We start from the raw sequence: 23,900 nt of genomic DNA on the forward strand, positions 1-23,900 counted from the left end.
CCTGCAACCAGTGTACTGGTAAATGTTTAAGTAATGCTTCAGGGGGGGAAAGCCCTGATTTGTAGCATTTGCCAATTTCTATGGTGTAATTACTCTACCATGGCCAATTTTAATCGATCCACGTGACACCATTACATATGGAGTTAGAAACAGATGGCCAGAAGCATACCATTATACAATATTCCCATCACACAGCTACAGTAGATACACATCACCACAAGGGCATAGATAATGGTAAAATAAGTGATGCTTTGAGTGTTTACCACCTTTGCTGTTAATATAATTTGTCTGGTTCTAAGTTTATACAACTTAATTTTAAAAAACTGGCTCTTGGCACACAGAGGGACAAACGTGAAGTGTACAAGCTAAGAAGAGAAGCCTCAGGAGAAACCAATCCTTCTGACATCCTGACCTTGGACTTCCAGCCTCCAGAGCTGTGGAAAAAAATACATCTGTGTTGTTTAAGCGGAAAAAAAAAAAAAAAAAAGCTGGCTTGCAAAACTACTGGAAATCAGGTCTCCCAAGCCAGTGTGTGCTGGGTCCAGCATACTACTGCCGCCACCCCAAGGCCAATAGAAGCCCTTGGAAAGTTCTTCAGACCAGCTCTGAAGCCTTCCCCTGGCTGGTCTCTGAAGCACCCACTGCAGGCCCGGCCAGGATGGATGCCCTGTTGTCAGCCCTTAGAGTTCTGAGCAAGATGGGAAGTTGCCAACTTACGAAAGTATCCTTTGTCACGCACCATCGCCTCCAAGGAAGCTGGGTTTGTCCTGTCTGAGCCTGGACTGCTTCGGAAAGAGGATTCAAAGGTACCCAATTTCCAGCCTAGTCGATACTTGAGAAAATTCTACCAACTCTCACAAAGGGACGTTCCTGTGAAAGGAAAAGTGCTCGGAAGTCCAAAGAAACCAGTGTGGGGAATTCTGGTTTCCTTCAGGGATGTTGAAGAGAAATTCCAGAGGCCAGACCTATTCTCCTGACTTACTGTCAGGGCAGCGGGGCGCTGTGGGTACACCTCCCCCCCAGAACAAGAAGCCAGGTCAGGGCCGAGGCCCCCTGCAGGCTTGGGACCCCTTTGCTCCCAGGCCCTGTGCTGGACCTGGCTGGAGAGCTGGGCGGCGGGGAGCCGTTCCTTTCAGAGGGCTGCCCCGCCTCGCCCAGGGCTCCCCTGGGCTCCAGCTGCTCCAGGGGCGCCCACCAGAGCATTATCTGGGAAGAAAGGCATCGGGCTGAAAGAGCATCCGCTTTCAGCAGGAGCCCCTCTGCTGCCCCAACGCCTGCCTGGCTCCTGGCCCCGGGCCATTGTGGAAGGACAAAGCTGACACACACAACAATCCCGCGACAATCTCCTCTCAGCCCTTTCTTCCTTATTATTGTTATGATTACCTTTCAAACACTGCAGCTTCTCGGGCTCGTTATCTCCGCTGAGGCCTTTGGCCAAAGTTCCTGGGAGCCACCTGTCCCTCCCCTGCACCCCCTTCGCCCTCCCAGGCCCAGCTTCACTGCTGTCTCTTTGACAAAATACATAAAACCAATACGGGTCGGTTAACATACATGACATCTTTAAACTTTAATCCCCTTACCCTCTCTCGACGCGGCGGGCCGGCCTCTGTAGAGGTGCCCGTGCATTGTTCCCCGTCAAAGGCTTCTTGAGTGGGTCTCCCACCGAGCAGCTTTTGTGTGAGTCAAATCAAGATTATAGGTAGCAGAGAAGAGAAAGCCGAGAAGAGAAGGTTAGCCCCTCATTTAAGACTTTAAGAAAAATCTGCCAGTGGGGGCCCGTCGGAGCGGGTAACGCACATGAAAGACCAAGTCCAAGCTGGGTCGCCCGTGTCACAAGAGGAGTTTTTCAGGGAGAAGCACACAAAACACGCATTGTCGTGGTCGCACACAGAGACATAAATTTAGGAACATGTTTGCCCTTCGCCTGAACATAGTTAGCTCTGATAATGAGGAACAATGAGCCCGAACGAAACCTCCTGGATTGAGTTAGAGCTCGGCACTTGTTCATTCTCCCACAAAAGTGGCTTCTCTCTTCCTCCCCGTCTTAACTCCTGCCCAGGGCCCAATGACCCTCTGCCACCCTCCGCTGTCCTCCGGCACCCTTGCTTGGTGGAATGGGGGACAGGTCAGGTGTCCAACAGGAGGACAGAGGACCTCTGCGTCTTAGCTGGCTCTTCCACCTTGGAGAAGAATCCTTTGGGGTATCCAAAGTCCCTTTGGGGAAAGCCCCGCAGAGGTTAGTACTTGCACAGTGGACAAGAGGTGCAGCTAGCGCTTCTTACTCTCCAGGTGGCAGTGGAAAGTTGAGATGGGGGTACCTGGGTTCAATCCTGGCTCTACTGTGGGATCCTGGTAAATGACTTCATTTCTTGGTGTCTTATTTTCCTGTTGTATTAATGAGATAGTACCACCTCAAGGCTTGGGAGCGAGATTAGATGTCTGTAAATTGTGTAGCACATCGTTAAGTACTCAATAAGTGTTGACAATTATTCTCATCACTGGCGGAATGAATCAATCCCCCGAGATAAAAGAAAGCAGTTGAATTAGATCATGAAGATCTAAAACTCTAGGTTCTGTGATTCTCTTTTAATCTCCCCATTTTCATCTAGAGGTGTGTGAAATTGTCCACTTCTCACGGATAAGGAAACTGGGGTGTGGAAGGAGTGAATGACATACCCAAGCTGACACAGCAAATAGTGACAGAGAAAGGAAGATGACCAGGTCCTCCAACTATGCAGCTCTGCACAATTGTCAAGCATAACAGAGTTAGTGACCTGCGTACTAAGATGTGATAATATTTTCAGATAACTGAAAAACATTTGTAGCGAGGGGTTGAAAAAAATGATTTGTAGATTACCCTTCAGTTAATTTTTTTTTTAAAAAGCTGTCTCCCCGGAACCTACTGTTCTCTAAATATCCTGGGGCATCCGGGTCTCATAATGAAAGAGGCTTGGACCGGATGGTCTCCAGCTTAGTGGTGAAAAAGCTGGTATTGAATCTCGGCTGTGGTACTTCCTGGCTGGTTGCCTTTGGGCAAGTTACTTGATCTCCTTGAGCTTCTGATTTTTTCCATTAAAAAAAAAATCAAGGTTTAATTTGCATCTAGTAATACCCTTTTGAGCGTGCGGTTCTGCTGGTATTGACAGACGTACACAACGGTGGATCCACCACCACAATCAAGGTATACAGAGAACATTTTCAAAACCCTCCAGAAATTCACCCAAGCCCCTTTATATTCAATCCCCTCCACCCACCCCCAACCCCTGGCAGCCACTGATCTGTTTTTTGTCCCTATAGTTTTTCCTTTGTGAGAACGTCATATAAATGGAGTCATGCAGTATGTAACCATTTGATTCCAGTTTTCTTTCACTTAGAATAATGCCTTTGAGATTCATCCATATTTTCCCTGTATTAGCAGTGTGTTTCTTTTTATTGCTGAGTAATATTCTGTGGTATTGAAGAACTAGTTTATTTTATCCATTCCTCTGTTGAAGGACGCTTGGGTTGCTTCCAGTTTTGGTGATTGCGAATAAAGCCGCTATAAACATTTACATACAGATTTCGTTTCACTTGGATAAATAGCTAGGAGTCGGTTTGCTGGGTCATATGGTTTGTGTATGTTTAACTTTATAGGAAACCACCAAGTTGTTTTCCACAGTGGCTGTACCACTTTGCCTTCCCACCAGTGACGTATGAGGGTCGCAGTTCTGCATCCTCACCGGGGCTTGATATCACTAGTTTTTTAAACGTTAGCCATTCGAATAGGTGTGTGAACCTTGGTTTGTAATCTGTAAGATGGAGACCACGGGGGCCTTCATGGTATTCTTGTGCACGTTATTTGACACGGCCCGTGTAAAGCACTTAGCACAGTGCCTGGCAGGTAAGGGGGGTGGGCTGCTGAGTGAGAGTTTATTTATTATTCTGTCCAAGTGCAACATTCTTTTTTTATTTTTTAATTTTTAAAAATTAATTAATTAATTTTGGGCTGCATTGGGTCTTCGTTGCTGCGCGTGGGCTTTCTCTAGTTGTGGCGAGCAGGGGCCACTCCTCGGTGTGGTGCGCGAGCCATTGTGGTGGCTTCTCTTGTTGCAGAGCATGGGCTCTAGGCATCCGGGCTTCAGGAGTTGTGGCTCGCGGGCTCTAGAGCGCAGGCTCAGTAGTTGTGGCGCACGGGCTTAGTTGCTCCGCGGCATGTGGGATCCTCCCGGACCAGGGCTTGAACCCTTGTCCCCTGCATTGGCAGGCGGGTTCCTAACCACTGCGCCAGCAGGGAAGCCCCAGCACAGCATTCTTGCACGTGATGCATATTGTACATTACGCTTCTCGAGGCCCCCTCCCTGTGTGAGAGCGTCAGTCTGTATCGGTCTAGATTGCTGCAGGGTTCTGTGAAGAGACCACTTTGTGTCTCTCTTAAAACCGGGCTCTGTTTTGTCTCCCTGGTTCTCTGCAGGGACCAGGCAGCAGCTGCTGGCACTAGGCCAGGCGGGTCCCCGGGAGCTCAGAGGCCAGGCTCTGGTGGGCAGGGCATCTGAACAGCCCTCCTGCCACCACCTGAGGCCTGGGGGTTTTTCTTGGCCCGCTTCCACCCCTGCTGCTGGCCATTTCTGTCTGCTTGTCCTGCCAGCACTGAGTCCCCGGCTGGACGCATCCCTGTTGAGCATGGATTACCAAAAAAAAAAAAAAAAAAAAAAGCAAACCGGGCACACGAATCAGTCTCTGGGGGATTTGGCCTTGGAGGTATCTTACAGGGAAACAAACCACACAAACGCTCCTTTCAAAGCCCAGCTGAGCCCTTGGCCTAATCACAGTGGTCACCCTCGGAGGCCAGAGATGGGGTCATTCATTCCCCTTCCTGACAGCAGCCCCTCAGAGCAGCGCTCATGCGCCGGGTAGCTGTGATATTCCGCAGCAGCCCCAGGGCTCTGGGCAGCCTGGCCGCGGGCCTAGAGATATGACACAACAGGCTTACCTCAGACAGCAGACCTAAAGAAATGTGGGGTGGCCCCCAAACATCAGGAGGCCAGCCAGGCACTGGGCAACGTGCCTGAATAGTGCAAATGGTAGGCTTAAGGATAGTGGAGACAGGCATATAGTGCAAATGGTAGGCTTAAAGATAGTGGAGACAGGCCTATAGACCTCAGTCTGTGGGCCTAAAGAAACCAGGCGAGCTCCGAGAAGTCGGAGTGTCAGGAACAAGGAGTACAGGTGACACGTCCAAGTTGGGGTCACGTGGCACTGCTCATAGGGTGCTTTTGTGCGAATGAGAAAAAATCCGTCCCTCTGGGCAAATGCAAATGGAGCCCTGGGGGTGCCCTCCTTTGGTGAGCAGAGCACCCCCGTGGCTGGACATGTCATGGGCAACCCACATGGCAGCTCTGGGCCCAAGGCCGGGTTATGTTCCCCTGACACTCCTCTAGGCTTCTTTCCCAGTGCTGTTTCGTGGCCCTTGGACGTGCCCCACCTGTGAGTGATGCTTTTAGCAGGCCCCCTGGATGCCTGGGACTGTCTCCAGAGACCGCGGCCCTATGATCTGTGGGGAAAGGCCACCAAGAAGAGAGCTCGGAGCCGCGCCAAAGTAAAGCCCAGACTTGGAGAGCCTGGCGTGGGCACTCAGAGGCGGAGCCTGAAGTCATGTTGTCTTGGGGAGGCTGTCAGCAAGGCATCACCGTCTCCAGCCGACGGGAACGGGGAACCGGGGAGGGGCAAGGACCTGTCGAGGGCCACGTCATTTAGTCATTTAGTGCCAGGGTGCCAAAGGAGGCCGGGCGAGACGGCACAGGAGCACTGGTCCGTGGGGGTGTGTGTGTGGCACCACTGAGAACGGGAGGGTCGAGGGGCGGGGCGGTACCTTTATAGGAGGGCACGGGGCGGATTAAGAAGATTGGGGGTGGCCGGGAAGCAGGATTACAAAAGAAAGACAACTTGAATCTCCGTTTCTTTGGCATCTGGGCTGCACACTGCCTTGGTTTTCCTCCTGCCTCTCTGGCTGTCTCTTCTTGGTCTCTTTGCTGGCTGGCTCTTCTCTTCTGTGGACCTCCAATGCTGGAGTGCCCAGAGCTCAGGCCCAGGCTCCATCCTTTCCCTGAACACTCTCTCTCTTCAAGTAACCTTATCCGGAGCCATAATGTTAAATGTCACCTAAAGCAGATGATCCCCAAATCTCCAACCCTGATCTTTCCCCAGAACTTTTGTCTTGTGTGGTCAACGGCTAAGTGACACTTTCCTTTAGATATCTAAATGGCGTCTAAAAATGAACAGGGCCTAAGCAATCGTGGCCACCTATCCTAAGCCTCCTTCTCCTGCAGTCTCCTCTCCCCCTCAGAGTACAGGACACTCCCATCCACCCAGTTTCCTTGAGTCCCCATTCTTTCATCCCACCCCTATATCCATTCCATGCGTACTTACTATCAATTCCACTTTCTAAACGTGAGAAAGTCCAATCAATTCTACTTTGCAGCATGGATCCAGCCACTCCTCTCCATTGTCACCATGCCCATCTTAGCACAAGCCAACATTGCTCTGGCAGGGGCTGGCACACTAGCCTCCTATCTGGTCTCTCCACCTCTGCTCCTGTCTGCCCTTCCAACCATTTTTACATGGTGATCAGGCTAGTCTTTGAACAACATGAATTATATCACATCACTCCCAGCTTAAAACTCTCTAATGAACCCCATTCCACGTGACTAAAATAGAACCTCCTTTTCACGATCCACAAGGCGCCACACAAGCTAGCCCCTCCCTGCTTTCCCAGCCTTATCTCAAGCACACTCCTCTTCACCCATTGCATTCCATCCCACTGACCTTCCTTCTGTTCTCACCTCCCATTTAAGCTGTCCTTCTCCTGGAATATTCTTCCTACTGACACTCCCAAGGGGCTCTTTTTTTGTTTGCTTACTGTTTTCTTTCAGTCCCATCTCTCGAAAGGTCTTCCCCATTTATCCAATCTAAAATATCTACTAGGTCAAGCTCTATCCCCTTAGCCTATTTTAATTTTCTGTGTAGGACTCATCCTTCTCAAAATATTATTCTCATTGTCTGTTATTTCCTGTCCTTTCTATCTAGAATGCAAACTCCCTGAGAACAGAGGACTTTGTCTTTTTCCCCACTGTATGTCCAGCACTTGACCGTGTACTTGGCTTTTGAAGATGTTCAACAAGTATTTGTTGCATGAATGAATAAGTGAAGGGAGGAATGAGTGAATGAATGAGCACTGGACTCGTGGATGGAGGACTGGGCCCCATCCTTCCACTTTGTCCCTGAGAAATACTTACTTATTCATTCACTCAGTGCACATCTTCCAAGGCCCTGCTTGAAGGGAGGCTGATGGATAAGAAGTGGTCCCTGATCTGCAAGCTCAGAGCCTGAGGAGAGACAATCATGGACATAGGACATTAGAAGAACCCAGTAGAGGGGCCCCTCTCCCAGCCCAGAGAAGGCGGTATCTAGGTTGAGGCCTGAAGGACAAGCAGGGCACAGCTGGTGTAAAGGTCCTGCGATGAGATAGAGAAAGCACAGTTTGTTTCAGGAATGGAGAGGAATTGTCAATGATTGGATCCATGCAGCACAAAGAAGGAAAGAAGGAAGAAAGAGAGAGATGGAGGGAAGGAAGGAAGAAGGGAGAATGGAAAGCAGATGGAGAAATTGGAAGCTTATGTTCAGGAGCCCTCTGGAAATGAGGAAGGAAGAGGTCCTGATTCTGTCCATGGCCTTCTCCTGTCCCAGTCCTCAGGCCCTGGCCACCTGAACAGTCCCCTTTTGATTCTCCTCTTCGCCTGATGATAGCAACAGAGGACATCCCAGGCTACTGTTATCCCCCACCCACCAGACAGCCCTTTACAGTTAGTTCACTAGGCTCTTTGAACCTTCAAACAACTATCCTTTACAGGAAACTGAGTCCCAGGGCCAGAGGGATTTGCCAAGAGCTGCAAAGCTGGGATAAGAACTGGCTCTTTGGCCCTTGGCTGTAGTCCTTTATCTGCACCATGACCCTCTCTCTCCTGAAATGTGTCTCCTCGGGCAGACTCTTCGCTTCCACCCAGGGACTGTGCTCCGGAGGTCCTAGAAGCCTGACCTGGCCCCTTCCAAGGGGCCTCCTGCTGTGTTTCCTCTGCTCCAAAAGCTTTCTCCACGCTATTGGTGCTACTGATGGCTCCGGGCCAAGCTGACGCATGTGTTCTGACTTAAAGTATTTATTTTGAGAGTCAAGTGTAGTTGAGCTGCATGTTTCTTGGCAGAGCCGGGCTGGCAATGGACTTGGCCTGTGGTGATGATACCTGGCTCCCTGAGATGATGCCCGGGCTGTCGAGGAGACCCAGCAGAGGGTCCTGTTTGCACTGAGAAGGTCTCATCAGCCCTGGATGAAGCAGCTGCCTTCCTTCCCGAATCCCTGATGAAGGGCGTCATATGCGTGACACACTATCAAGGGATGTGAGATGAAGGGAACCAGGGTGGGATCATTCCACTTCTGGCTCTTTCAGAATCACCCCATATCCTTGGACAAATTTCTGCTTCTCTCTTTCTCTGGGACTTGTGTGCCACGTGGAGACAGTGCTGCCTGCGTCATGGAGCAATGGAGAGTTGCTGAGAGAGATCTGTGACGTTGGAGAAATGCAAACTGCTGGCCAATCAGAGAGAGTTACAATGATGGGTCAAGTGATGGGTGTAGCATCTGCGGGTTCCATGGCTCTTGCCTGAAGAGACAATGGCCCACTGAGACTGGTCTGCGAGAACACTGAACAGCTGTCACCATCCTCAGCAATAAGAACCACTCATGTGAGCCTTTAATACTAATAATGATTTTAAAGACTAATGTCGTTAGGGGCCGGGGTACCAGGCACTGCGCTTCGCAGGTGTTGTGTATTCCACACACCAGACCCAGAGGTCAGGACACTATGCGTGTGTTCCAGACAAAGAAGGGTGGCTTAGGGAAGTTCAGGGATAGAACCCAGGTCTGTCTGATCCCCAAACCCATGTTCTTAACCAATAATTAAAAAAGCAAGTGCACCAGCTCCGATTGCACTTTATTGAACATGGGGTGAGTGTTTGCCAGCCTAAGGATCCACTATGGATTGACAGATTGCAGAGTGCTGGGGTGCGTGAGGAAGAAGTAAGGACAGGTGCGTAGCGGGCACAGTGGGAATGGAGCTATGAACTGGGAGCAACAGCTGTAGTGGGGAGGGTTGGGGTCCCCACTTGGCCATATTCTGTTGACCAGCAACTGGCTTAACCTGGCTAAGGGCTTGGGCTTTGGAGTCAGACACCTCTGCATTCAGATACAGGTTCTACAGCTAGATGACCTTGGGCAATTTACGGAAACTCTCTGTGCCTCGTTATATGGATAAAATGAGGATGACAGTTCCTATCTTATGAGTAACTCCTCCTGTTCTAAGGCGTAAAATAAGGTACCGCATGTTCAAAGTAGATCAGTGCCAGAAAGTGGTGCTTAACTCAATAGACTGCACCCCTAACACTGGTTGAACTGCACCCCTCCCTTCCCACCATTCTTGAAACGCATACACATAGCCCACACGACTGATGTGAACCTCCCAGACCAAAGCTGAAGATGATTCCTTCTCAATTTCTCTGGGATACCCAGGGCCATGGGTTTGCTTTTTGGGCAATTCCCATCATGCATCTGCATCAGCCCTCCAACATGGTGGCACTATTGCACTTTCCACATAGGTTAAGAAAACCGGTTATGGGGACTTCCCTGGCGGTCCAGTGGTTAAGACTCCACGCAGGCGGCATGGGTTCCATCCCTGGTTGTGGAACTAAGATCCCGCATGCCTTGCTGCTTGGCCAAAAAAAAAAAAAAAAAAATCAAACACGAAAACTGGTTATGTATTTACTTACTGGAAGCAAACTTTATTATCTAGGGGGAGGGTGGCTAAAAGGGACATTAGGTTGAAGAGGGACTTTAGGAAAGACCCATAAAGTCTACTTCGAGATAAGGACTCTCGAACAAGCAAACTTGAGATGAAGGGTTGGAAACATGCTACATGATGGAGAAGAGATAGGAGTGTTTGTGTAGAGAAAGGACTCAGAGGGTGGGCTGTGGACTTAAGGTATCCGGAGGAGTGAGTGGAGAGGGGAGGGCTCAGGCCATTCTTGAGGCTTTAGGGGATGCAAGGGCCAGAAAATAGAAGGTTTTCTTTGTTATAGTTGCTTTAGCTTGGGCTCAGGGGACACTCCCTGTAGTTTTCTTTGAAAACGCATCCATTCTTTGGAATCCTTACAACTGTCATTAACGTGAAAGTGGAGACAGAGGAGGGTGCCCTCCACTGTCTGGAGGGTTCCTGCTTCTGGACAAAGGCCGCATCAAATGATCTTTTAAATAGGAATTCATGTGGGTTACTTTCCTGCTCCCTAAAAGATGCAAAATGCTGTTTATTAAAACAAAGATATCTGGGCAAGGGGTATAATTTGCGTTGGCAGACTCAGTGGCTTCGAGGGCAGGCTATCAGCAATGTTTGACCTCCAAGCATCTTTTTTTTTTTTTTAAACATCTTTATTGGAGTATAATTGCTTTACAATGTTGTGTTAGTTTCTGCTGTATAACAAAGTGAATCGGCTATACGTATACATGTATCCCCATATCCCCTCCCAGCCTCCCTATCCCACGCTTCTAGGTTGACCTCCAAGCATCTTAAGGGCAGGGACCTGGCAGCTGTCTTGTTCCGTCCCCAGCATATAGTATTCCAGTGCCCAGCACAATGCCTGGCACATAGCAGGTGCTCAATGCATATTCACTGAATGAATGAAGTTATATCATTGTGTAAACATTCTATGGATATGTACTATATACTTTAAAAAGCAAAACTGGGACAGTCTTTCTGAAGGACAGTTAAATAGCCATAAATGAGAGTGGTTGTTTCCACTCTCTAGGTACTCTCATCATCTAGGTATTCTTTTCATTTTAAAAACTGTACCAATTTGTTAGATAATAGAATGGATCCTGCTTTTATATCTTTGTATATTTTTTTAAAAATGAAGTTCTTTTTTTCCTAGTGAACTTAAAATTTTCTTTTTATAACTTCTACCCATTGGTGCAGTTCCACACAGGATAAATTTCATATTTCAAGAGAGCTGTCATTTTTAAAAAGAAAATTATGTCCTTTTAAATCATGTTCTTTTTTCCCTGGCTAACAATTCTCATTATTTAAATGTTGATCCTCAGCTATTATGATATTCTAGATCTTTTACCATCCTGATTATCATCTTCTGGATTTGATTCAATTTGTGCATGTCTGTCAGCCGTGTTTGGTGCTCAGCATTCAGTATTAGACTATGCGGACACCTGCATCATAGAGGAGGACAATTGCCTCCTTTGTCTTAGACCCCTTCTCTTCAGTGTGTAGCATAAGAGTGCGTTGACTTTATCTGGGGGTGCTTATTCATTTTAAAATTAAACATAAATATTTTATCTTATAAAAGATTCAGTTAATCAGAGTATATATAGCGATGTATTAAATTTCTCAGTAACCTTCCCCTTATTCTCAATCCTGCTCCACCGCTAGAAACCGTTTCTCTTCATTTGTATATCTATCTATCTATGTACACACAAACGTATCTACACTTGTTTTCTATAAACATATTTTTGTATAGCCGTGTCGTTCAGCTGTTTGTTTTGCATTAAACAATAGTCCTTGGAATTTTTCATGTCTGTACATATATATCTTTAAATGGCTGCATGGCACTCCCGTGTGGATGTGCTATAATTTATCTATTCATCAACTTCCTATTTATTGACACTTAAGTTATCATTTTGTATTTTTACTATTACAAACCATATTATAGTGAATACTTCTGACATACATGCAAACATTCCCTTATCCTAGATTTCCAAAGTGGCTGTTTGGGCCAAAAATGTTCATTTTTAGATGTTTGATGATTATTGCCAAATTGCCTTTCAGAAAGACACTAGTAACGTATGAGAGTGGCCATTTAATTGCATTTTCATTTGCACAGATGTAATCAATGTTTAATTTTTATTGAACTGATTGGCCAAAATTGATACATTAATAATTTAATAATATTGCTAGTGAAATTGAGTATAATTTTAAAAATATTTTTTCACCATGTATATTTCTGTTGTGCATTTTGTGTTCATATCGAAACATTTCTAATGACATTTCTCTTTCTCTTGAATTGTTTTTAAAATCACATCCTTAACATCTTCCAAATTCTTCCTTCCTCATTCTTTTCTCTGCTTTACCACTCCTGAATCCTCCATGAGCCTAATAAATATAAACCTACAGCTCTATAATATTAAGGCATAGCTGTTACCCTAGGACTTCCATTTGTTGCACTTTTTGGTTGGTTCTGCTCTTTTCTGGATTCCATATTTTTCTCTTTCTTGGCTTATTCTCTTGTTTTGTTAGAGTACAACTTCAAATAACTTCAAAGAAGAAATGTAAGAGGTGAAAATTCCAAGTCCTTGTATGTCTGAAAATGTTTTTATTCCACCACTCACACTTCAATGATAGTTTGGCTGGGTATAAAAATATATGACTAAAAGAATTTCAAAGATATTTCTCCATCATCTCCTGGTGTCTAGTGTGCTGATGAGAAATATGATGCCAGTCCAATTTTACTTCCTTTGTAGGCAACCTTTTTAAAAATGTAACTGCCCCCTGACCCCTGCCAGCCTCATTCTTTGCTTTTGATGTTCTGATTTGTTTTCATTTGCCACTGTGTGATTTATTTTCTCATTCATTTTCCTTATAATCTGAAGATTTGTATATTCTTCAACTTTGGAATATTATCCTGTATTATTTCTTTGATACTGTTTTGCCTGGTTTTCTCTATCTTTTAGGAATTCCTGTTAGTCTAATGTTGTAAGTAGACTTTTTATTCAAGTCTATTATCTTGTCTGTCATATTTACAATGACAAAATTCTCTTTTTGATTTACTTTCTGCCATATTTCTTCATTTTTGGCTCCTGGTCTTTCTGTTGACATTTTAACTTCAACAATCATACTTCTGATTTCCAAAAGCTCTGATTTTTCCTTTCCTCATATTTTTATTCTGTGGGTGCAGTGGCTTCTTGAAATATGAATTGTAGGCTCTAGGGGTGAAAGCAATGTCCTTATCTCTGGGTCACACCCTCTTTCTCTTTTAGTCCTACAGCCCTTCTAACAATATTATAACCACTGAAATATTTGTATTAACTCTCACTCTGTTTGAACTTAAAAGTTATTTCTGTTTTCCTAATTGAACACTGACAGATGCACATACCATTTACAATACCAGTGAAGTCTATCAATCATCTATCTATGTATCTATCATCTATCTAAATATAAATATTACTGGAAAAATCTAACAAAGGATAGTGAGAAGTTTATGGAGAAAAAATATTATTCAGAGATATTAAAGAAAGTTTAAATAAATAATCTTTGGCTCAATATTGTACAAATGACATTTTTTCCCAAGTTGACCTATATGCTCAATACAACTAGAACAAAAAATCCCAACAGGATCCCCGCACCCCACTGCCCCGAGGAACTTGACAAGCTTGTTCTAGAATTTATATATATAAAAAAAAAAGGCCAAGACGAGCCTGAAGAAGAAGAAGCTTGGATAATTTGCTCTGCCAGATATTAATACTTCTTATAAAGCCATAATAATTAAGATAGTATTGATGTGGAAATAGACAAATTGACCAAAGGACAAGTGAGAGAGCCCAGAAACATACCCATGTGTATGTGGACACTTCACATACAAAGGTACAATTAAAGATTGCTCGAGAAATGATGGACTTAATAAATAGTTCTAGGATTATCAAATATGCATAATAGAAAAAAGAAATTGGATCTTCTATCAGAAGCTTTCAGGTACACTTCAGGTCCACTCATCTCTCAGCCTCACCTGTCTCTGGGCATTTGGGGCACTTGTTCCAGCTGTGACAACTATTTGCATGGCTTCTGACTAACTTTACATATATACATATAAATACATCTCCTATCATTTTCAACACTTTTAATCTGTTTTGGTCTTGGTGTGTCTCTTATAAATAGCATAGAAATAGATTTCCTTTTCTTCTTTTTTTTAAAATCACAATCTGAGATCCTCTGAGTGCAATTGTTGATCAATGGGGAGAGAGATTCTTGGTGCTTCCTACTTCACCATCTTCCCAGAATCCTCTGTGTAGCCACAACTTCTTAGATTTCAATTACATGATATTTGATATTCTCCCACAGATCACTGTAGCTCTGTTCATTTTTTAAAAAATCTTTCACCTTTTTGTTCTTCTGGTTGGATTATTTCTTTTTAAAAAAATTTTATCAGAGTATAGTTGATTTACAATATTGTGCTACTTAAAAATATATATTTATTTATTTATTTATTTTTGGCTGCATTGGGTCTTTGTTGCTGCATGCGGGCTTTCTCTAGTTGTGGAGAGCGGGGGCTACTCTTCATTGCGGTGCACTGGCTTCTCATTGCGGTGGCTTCTCTTGTTGCGGACCACGGGCTCCAGGTGCACAGGCTTCAGTAGTTGTGGCACATGGGCTCAGTAGTTGTGGCTTACGGGCTCTAGAGTGCAGACTCAGTAGCTGTGGTGCACGCGCTTAGTTGCTCTGTGGCAGTGTGGGATCTTCCCGGACCATGGCTCGAATCCGTGTCCCCTGCATTGGCAAGCAGATTCTTAACCACTGTGCCACCAGGGAAGTCCCAATGTTGTGCTACTTTCTGTTGTACAGCAAAGTGAATCAGTTATACATATATGATTGGATTATTTCTTTGCTCTAACTTTAAGTTCACTTACTAATTCTTTTATCATATCCAATCTGTTGTTAAATCTATTTTAAGAAATTTTAGATTTTTTTCAGTTATAGAATTTTGATTCTTTTTTATAGCTTCTATTTCTCTGCTGAGATTTCTTCCTTTTGTTTATTCATATTCATATGAGCATAGTTTCCTTTGCACCTTTGGGCATAGTTACAATAGATGCCTTAATATCCTCGTGTGTTAATTTCTACATTAGGTTTCTCTTGTAGGTCTCCAATGATTGCCTTTTCTTTTGGGTATGAGTCACATTTTCATGTTTTGTCACATGTCTAGTAATTTTGGAGAGTGACCTGGACATTTTTTTTTTTTTGCGGTACGCGGGCCTCTCACTGCCGTGGCCTCTCCCATCGTGGAGCACAGGCTCTGGATGCACAGGCCCAGCGGCCATGGCTTCTGGGCCCAGCCGCTCTGCGGCATGTGGGATCCTCCTGGACGGGGGCATGAACCCGGGAAGCCCAACCTGGACATTTTTTTTTTTTTTTTTTTTGAGATACGCAGGCCTCTCACTGTTGTGACCTCTCCTGTTGCGGAGCACAGGCTCCGGACGCGCAGGCCCAGCGGCCATGGCTCACGGGCCCAGCCGCTCCGCGGCATGTGGGATCCTCCCGGACCGGGGCACGAACCCGTGTCCCCTGCATCGGCAGGCGGACTCTCAAACACTGCGCCACCAGGGAAGCCCCGACCTGGACATTTTGAACGATACATTTTAAAGACTTTGGATTCAGTTATAATCTTCTGAACATAAAGATAGTTTGCTTTAGCAGGCATCTTACCCGATCAGACTCTAACTTCAAATTCTACATCCCCTGTGGTTGTTGGCTTAGCTGGACTGTGTGCAGTCTGCCTCACAGCAGCATAATTAAGGACTTAGTCAACAAATTTATAGAGTTAAAGGTCCCTTTTTCTGATTCTCTCCTTTCTGAGCCTTTTCCTCTTTAGCTCCTGTGGTCATCATGAATTCTGTCTTATGGATCCTCAAACCAGTGAGACTGTGGGTTTCCATTCAAGTTTTAATTGTCCTACCAGGTACTGTCTGTCTTCAGGTGAAGAGCTATAAAAATGGGAAACGTACTCATTGCTGCTCCCTTTTTTTAAGTGTTGATTCTCTTCTAGTTTCTACCTGTTTTTGGTTACTCTCCATTATGTTTATATATTATATATAAAATTATACATATAATTATATAATTATAATACATATATTATATAATTATATGTATAATTTTAAAAACATATTTCATCCAGAGTACCATTACCAGAGGCTCTCTCCATACACTTTTAACACAAGTATTTTACCTTTTATTTGTCTATTAATATCTAGAGTACACACACACACACACACACACACACAATGAATGTTAGCTTGCTTTCATTCCTCCTCCCCATTTCCTTATGTTCTCATGTGAATATCATTTGAGATTTTTCCAAATATTAATTTTTATACATTATGTATCAAAATCATTTGTATTTAATTATACATTAAGAAAACTGTCATGAATTCTTCATCTACTCCTTGCTCACTTTTTTTTTTTTTTTTTTTGCACTACGTGGGCCTCTCACTGTTGTGGCCTCTCCCATTGCAGAGCATAGGCTCAGCGAGCCGGCTCCGCGGCATGTGGGATCTTCCCGGACCGGGGCACGAACCCGTGTCCCCTGCATCGGCAGGCAGACTCTCAACCACTGCGCCACCAGGGAAGCCCTCACTTTTTTTTTAAAGTAACTCTTTCAGAATATATGTGTGGTAAATAAAGTTTATGATTTTCTATATATATGTCAGAAAAATATTTATTTTGTTCTCCCACTTGTTGTAATTTGAGTGGATATGAGATTGTAGGTAAAAAATTATTTTCTCAGACATTTGAAAATATTGCTTGACTTCTTTTCTTTCAGTATGTTATTGGGAAGTCTGATTCTAATTTTTTTTTAACATCTTTATTAGAATATAATTGCTTTACAATGGTGTGTCAGTTTCTGCTTTATAACAAAGTGAATCAGTTATACTGATTCTAATTTTAGTCTTGTTCTTTTGTAGATAAACTATTTTTTTTCTGCCTGAAAACTTTATAGGATTTTTTCACTTTATACTCAGTTTTATAAAGTTTTACCTGATATGTTTAGTTTAAAGCCATCTTATTTTTCTAGGAACTTAGTGGGTCCCTTCAATATAAATGATCATCTCTATAATGGTTTTCTACTAAAATAATTTATTTTCTCTGCTTTATTTCCTGCACTCTTTCCATCTAGAAATCCTATTAGATGAAATTTGGAACAACTGAATCTTGACTCCACATATCAACTGGTTTTTTTCCGTCATATATTTGTACTTGTTGTTTTAAGTTGTATTCTGCCCAAATGCTTCCTCTCCATTTTCTACATGATTAAATTCCTCTTCAGCCATTTCATGCTGTTTTCCAGCCCACCTACTAATTATTTTTGTTGTCCAAATTTTAATTTTTAAGATTTCTGATTCTTTTTTGCAGACCTTACTTATACAAATTCTAAAATATTTTTCTGTTGCCTGAATAAATGGTGCTTTAGTGTTAGTTTTCGTGTTTGAGATTGATACCTCTCAAATATTTGTTAATTCTCAATTGTCTGTTTTCCTTTATGTTCAGCAGGTTATGCATGTCTGCTTCCTTTTTCAAATGTGACTTGGGGGTGGGATTTGGGAGGCCACCATGCTAATGCCTTATCTTGGTTTTGAAATACAGAAGCTATACTGTAAACTTGAGTTATGTCTTTGACACAAAACTTAAAAGACCTTAAATGTAGACATGTGAAACTCTACTGTCCAAAGGGCGTCTAGAAATTATGCATTTTGAAAAATATCTGAAAATCCTCATTTCTCCCCCATATTGGGAAATGGCACAGAAATGAAGTTCCCTGAGACTAGGAGAGGCAGCCATCAGGATGCACTTCCAAGAAGTAAAGCTCTGGCCTTTGGCCAATGGTCTTTCTTATTTAGGATCATAACAGATTTTAATTCCTCATTTGTATATGCTATTGAATTCACCAACCCAGGAACATAGCGTACTTGGGCACAGCTGAGCGTTGCTGGCAGGACCTGAGAACTTGTCTCCCATTCCCTGCCCTAGCATCATCTGCGTTTCCCAAGACCTGAGAAGCAATGGAAGTGAAATGGGTGCTATAGTTGAACATTGCACATTGTGGTCCTGCCTGAATAGCATTATTTCTCTTGGCCCAGTTTCCCAGGGCATATACTTCTGGGCCTATTTCTGTGCTGACATATTCTGCTGGGACTGCAGACCCTGAAGAGTACGAAAAGAACATAGGCAGTGTTCGGAGCGTGAAAAGCCATTCACCACATTGATGCTTCTCCCTTATAAGATGGTCTTTCCCCCAGGATAGCATCTAATTGCTACTTGAACGAACTCACTGTCTTTACCTCAACAGCCTTGCCCAGTAGGCCATAGCAAACATTTATTACTCTTTGAGTGACAAAGCTCTTCCCATTTGTCTCTTCTGAATTTGATTTTTTTGAACTTCCACTTCTGCCGCCACTCCTGTCATCGAGGCAATATCAAAAGTAGCAACATGCATTGATATTATCCACTCTGCTAAAGATCTTGTGTACTTCACTGATACCCCCTTCAATGCCTTTTTTGAAGTTGGAGAGATGGAGGATTTTTTTTTTAAACTTTCAGTAACTTGTACAGTTTTCTCAGGAAATCAGCATGATAGAAAATATTTGCTAATATCTGACTTCCCTTCAGCCAAACCCACCTGTTCTGGAAAACCTGCTGGAGAAACACATTTCCAGAAGGTTCTTTTTGGAGACAAAATGGTTTTCTTAATTCCTTGACTATTTCTTGATGTGCTCAGAGGAAAGGAAGGAAAATGTCATGTGCTTATTTTGATGATTCAAAGAAGAAGCTGAGGCAGGAGCAAGGGAACCTTCAAAATAATGTTTCTACCTGATAGGGATAGTTACAACTTATATGGAGTAGCTATAGTAGGCCAGGCCTGTACTATAATGTCTCATATGCTCATAGTAACCCCACAAAGTGGGCCATGTCATCATTTTCCTTTTATAGGTGAGGAATAGAGGCCACAAAATAGAGGTAATAATAATAATACTGGTGGCTACCATTTACTGAGCTTTCAAAACATGTTGGGCATCTGCCTCACCCTGTTCCTGTAGTCCTGGTCCTTGTAACAACTCATGTGGTAGTACTTAATGTTATCCAGGGCTGTCTGGCTCTGATGCCCCATGCTTACCATTTTCCTGTCTGATTTCTTTGACAATTATTAAGTCCTTTTACATGGACTTTCTGCATTGCCTGATTTCCATTGACTTCCTAAATCATTCCACCTTTCCAGTGCACAGGTTGGCCGAGAAAACCTTTAATTTCAGGAGGGCTTGTTGTCCATTGTCTCACCTAAGTCAGAGGGCTTGGTCAAATACCAACTCCAAGCTCTAAGTTAAAACAAAAACAACCCGGGGCTTGCCTGGTGGCGCAGTGGTTGAGAGTCCGCCTGCCGATGCAGGGGACGCAGGTTCTTTCCCCGGTCCGGGAAGATCCCACATGCCGCGGAGCGGCTGGGCCCGTGAGCCCTGGCCGCTGAGCTTGCGCGGCCGGAGCCTGTGCTCCGCAACGGGAGAGGCCACAACAGTGAGAGGCCCGCGTACCGCAAAAAACAAACAAACAAACAAACAAAAAAAACAAAAACAACCCAAATGTCAACCATGATGGCTACATCCTCCCCATCTCAGGGTAGGATGCATGATCCTTGCTGGCCAATTAGAATCCTCCTTCTCCCCTGGCTTAGTGATTGTTCAGGGATGGGCATGTGACCTAAAGCTAATCAGAATCCTCTCAGGACTTCTCTGTAGAGCCAACAGGAGGATAATCCCTTTCCCTTGGGTTTTTATAAAGTTGGGTGAATATGGATATGGGGCAGGGAGTTGCCATCTTCCTTGTCACCTAGAGAAATTCTGTCTGCAGATTAAAAACAGCATGGAGAAAAGCAGAATTGAAAGATGGGGAAAGAAACAAGGATTTAACAGTATCTTTTAAGCTTTTAGGTCCAGCTATAGCTAAAGGCAATTCTATTCCTGGACTTCCTAGTTGTAACAACAAATAAATATTCCTTCTTACTGAAGCTCATTTGAGTAGGGTTTCTGCCACTTGCAACTAGTGGTGTGCTGGGAAAAAGAAAGAGAGAGAGAGAGAGAAAGAGAGAGAGAGAGAGAGAGAGATAGAGAGAGGGAGAGAGAGAGAAAGGATTTGATTTTTTGTGTTTACCAAAAAAAATTACCAATTACCATGGTGTAAATGCTCCCACTGTGGCAGATTTTAAGCTACCAAGGTTTAACAAGCAGCTTGCAAATTTCTGAATATCTAACAATTGGCTTTTGTGAGCAGGTACCAGCCAGCTCCAGGACACCACTGCCTGAGATTAAAAGAGTCTGACTAATTTGCTTTCCTACAAGGCTATTGAGATGAGAGAAGTGGTAACCAGGGCCCTTGTCTAGGCTGCTTCTGCCCTTCTGCATCCCAGAAAGTTCTCACATCTCCACAGTTACTCCTCGAGGAAGATGGAGAAAAGCTTAGTAACACCAACCAGCGTACTTTAAATTCTAGGAATTAAAACTTCTACGATTGCATTTTCCAAAACATAGTTCGTGGTTACTTCCTTCTTCAGAATCACCTACCGATGCAGGGTCTGCCCCAAGAGCCTGCATTTGTAATGCGCTACAGCTGGTGGATGTCCACTGTACTCTGAGCCCTGCCCTTCTCCCTCCGGTTTGGTGCGTGTGCTGTGAGCTCAAGGAGGGCTGAGATATTGTTCAACCCTGCATATGGCTTGAATGTGGCTCTTGAAAGGGCCCTAGGGTATTTTTATAGCACAGTGACCTCTGTCTCATGTGCAGTCCAGGATTCCAATGGGGAAAAGGCCAAGGGGGATGACAGGAGAATGTGGTGGACCTTCCTTTCATAGATTCATATTTTTTCTCTTCTCATCCCCTACCCTCAACCTCTGTCTCTGCTTCTTTGTGTTTTCCTCCTGGTTTGCTTTTCTTTAGCTTCTCTGAGACTCAGTTTCCACATCTATATGGGGATAGTAAGAATTGGCTCAGAAGGTAATGGGAAGGAAATCACCATACCCAGCACCCAGCACCCAGTAGGTGCACGATGCATGTCAATTTCACCTTGCCCTCCCTTTTTCTTCTCAGCCTTCTCTTGGTTACTGTCTGTCCCCTCGAGTTGCTATCAGCAACCCAACAGGCCTTTGAGCTGGGATGGACAGCTTTGAAATCATTTCCAGGTTTCTAGAGGATGCACTTTCTGTGTTGTTATTTGTGGACTCTGCAGTTGATTTTTTTAATAGCGACATCATCATATTGACCTATTTCCTGAGGATGTTTCCTTGGGCTCCACAGATGGTGAGGAAGGGGAATTGCCGCTGATAGACTGGGGGACTGGTCTGTGAGCCTGCTCCCCTTAGCCGTGCGGATCCCACTTCCACAAGGCCAGTGACTCACCCTGTATTAATTGCACTGCAATTATCCTGGGGAGGCTGAGTTTCCTCTTGATGTCTCCTGTCTGGTTGCCTTTTGACCTGCACAGCTGTCTAATAGAGATGGTTTTTGCGATTTCTTAGTTAATGTGGTTCATTATTTCCAGGGCTGCCTTCTGCCTTCAGTGGCGGGAGGTTTTTCCGACTCTGACCTGGAGACTTTCATGAGTTGTGTCTTCAGTCAGGGCTTGGTGCTGCCTGCATTGTCTGTGGGAGAAATTGCATTTGCAAATCAGAGGAAGTTCACAGAGCGTGTCGCTGTGTTGCTTCTCCAGACAGTGTTTTCATCTTCTGTGCACCTCTCCCCAGTCACCTCCACGTGCCTCGGTTGAGGAGGAAAAAGTCCCTCTGTCCCAGACGTCAGCGTCAACGAGAGCTGTGTAGACGGAGTAGGAAGCAGGAATCTGTTTACTCCTTAGCTGTGTTAATTATCTGCAGAGGGCGGTGGGACCAGGCGGTGTCTGTTCTCTCGACGTCTTGCCTTACGCTGGGTCATGCCATAGAGACCAAGACGTCTGGAGCCCTAGAAACTTCTGATGTCAAATGTCTTTAGGAAATTACAAAAATCAAACTAACTCACCTAAAACTTTCCATTCCCCTCAAAACCCAGCACAGCCTTGGGTGGCTTCAGGAAGTTTCTGCAGATCACGCTCATCCTTTACATGCTGAGGCCGAACATAGCCCTGAGCTTGTCGTTTCTTGTTCTCTAACTACTTCCCTGAATCAAGCAGCCAGTTTTTATTGAAAATCGAACATCTTTAACTCTCTGCCAGAAACGGGAGGTCATTTAGAAGGAGGAGAGAAGCCTCTATTACCTTGAGGTTCATCGTCACCATCCAGAATGATAGCTGGCCTGGATGTAATGGGAAAAGGAGGCTTCTTGGGGAAGAAGGCCAAGGTGGCAGTGGTGACCAGTGGACACCAGCGGGGAGGACCCCAGATGCTGTGGACTGAGAAGGACACCTGGTGATGCCTGGGGAGGTCACACATTTTCACATGACAGCCAAGGCAGTGAGAGGAGGCAAAGGGAAAAGAGTGAATGAAGTGGGCAGAGAGTGGCAGCAATCAGAAGCAGTTACAGGGGCTGTTGGGGGATTCGATGTAATGATGAGGGAACAAGAAACAGACTGTCACACAGTGGAGGCCGAAGTCAGGGAAGCAAGGAGAGATGCAGGATTGCCCTGTGGTGGGAACGCGGAAAGCCTTGCGCACCTCAGCGGTCCCTGAAGATGCCAACTTCCACCACCTAGACTCTGCTCTGTGTCACGACTCGAGGGCGGTTGTAGGACAGAGGTCAGAACCGGCAGCCTCTAGGAGTACCCTTGCGCCATCCTCAAAGAGTTAAACTCTCAGCCACCCAGGAGACTCCTGAGATCTAGAACAATCTATTTCCCAACAGAGATGACTAGCCAAGCTTTACTTCTGCAGACAGGATTCCTATCTTCAAGGGGCTGACATAAAGTTGAACAGATACACACTAATAAAAACTATATAATGGCTGATTAGGGATCATTATCGAGTACCTCCTGCACGTTCTTCTTTGAGTTGGATGCTCTGTTGACGTTGTTAATGATTTATATACAACTTCATGAGGTAGGTACTGAATCAGCTGTGGGGATTCAGGGAAGGAAGTGATTATGATGGTGGTGTGAGGATTTCCTTAATGGGATGGGACCTGAGTGGGATTTGAAGGATGAAGAGGACGCAAAGAAGGCTGGGCACACTTGGGGGTTGGTTTGTGGTAACTCTTAAATCTTTCTTCCATACATTGGTTCTCCTCAAAAGTAGGGAGTGTATCCCACTCTCCCTGAGTGTTTGAACCACTACCTAGCTGGGTAATTTCTATCAGTCCCTCCTGCAGACATCAGAGAATTGCATTTCTCTAACTTGGTGAAGAAGAAAGAAATGATGGGTGCTGCAGAAGTGTTCCTGGTGGCAAGGCTACAGGAGGCCTGAAGAGACCGTCCTCGCAGCTGAGCCTCTGACGCTTCAGAGTTTTGGGTTGAGGTCCAAGTTGATGACAACTCTTGGGAAAGCCACTGACTAGAGATCGCTGTGAAATTCCAGACCAGACAGATGCTTTCTAGCTCAGGAACCAGGAGGCACAGTTGGAGTATTGGCTATACATCTATTACTTAGGTTTTCAAGAATGAGGATGTTCTTTGTTTCTAGGGACAAACACTCATGAGGAAACCCTGAATGCCATCTTTGTATTCCAGGCTCAATACTGCCAAGTGTCTCCTGAACTTGCTAACAGGAAGAGACCAGAGGTGAGTTGGAGCTGGCCTCCTTTTCTTTTCTGAAGAAATGAATAGATAAAAGCTATTTGAGCTACTTCGTTTCAACCTAGTTCCCTGCAGAACTACAAAAAAGGAAGATGTGCTGAGATGTCCAGGATGGCTGCCGTAGACACGTAGACTATCCAGCTACTGACCCTTTTAGTCCCAGAGACTGAGTGTGGCCAAGTAGAGAGCACTTCTGGAGGCCGAGCTTTGTGCCTGGGCTGAGAGAAGATGCAGGCGTGATGCAGAGTTGACATCAGTACAAAGCAGAACGGGCCATGTGCCATGGCA

This window comes from Grampus griseus (genome assembly GCF_964374135.1).
Source record: "Grampus griseus genome assembly, chromosome: 16".
Classification (NCBI taxonomy): domain Eukaryota; kingdom Metazoa; phylum Chordata; class Mammalia; order Artiodactyla; family Delphinidae; genus Grampus; species Grampus griseus.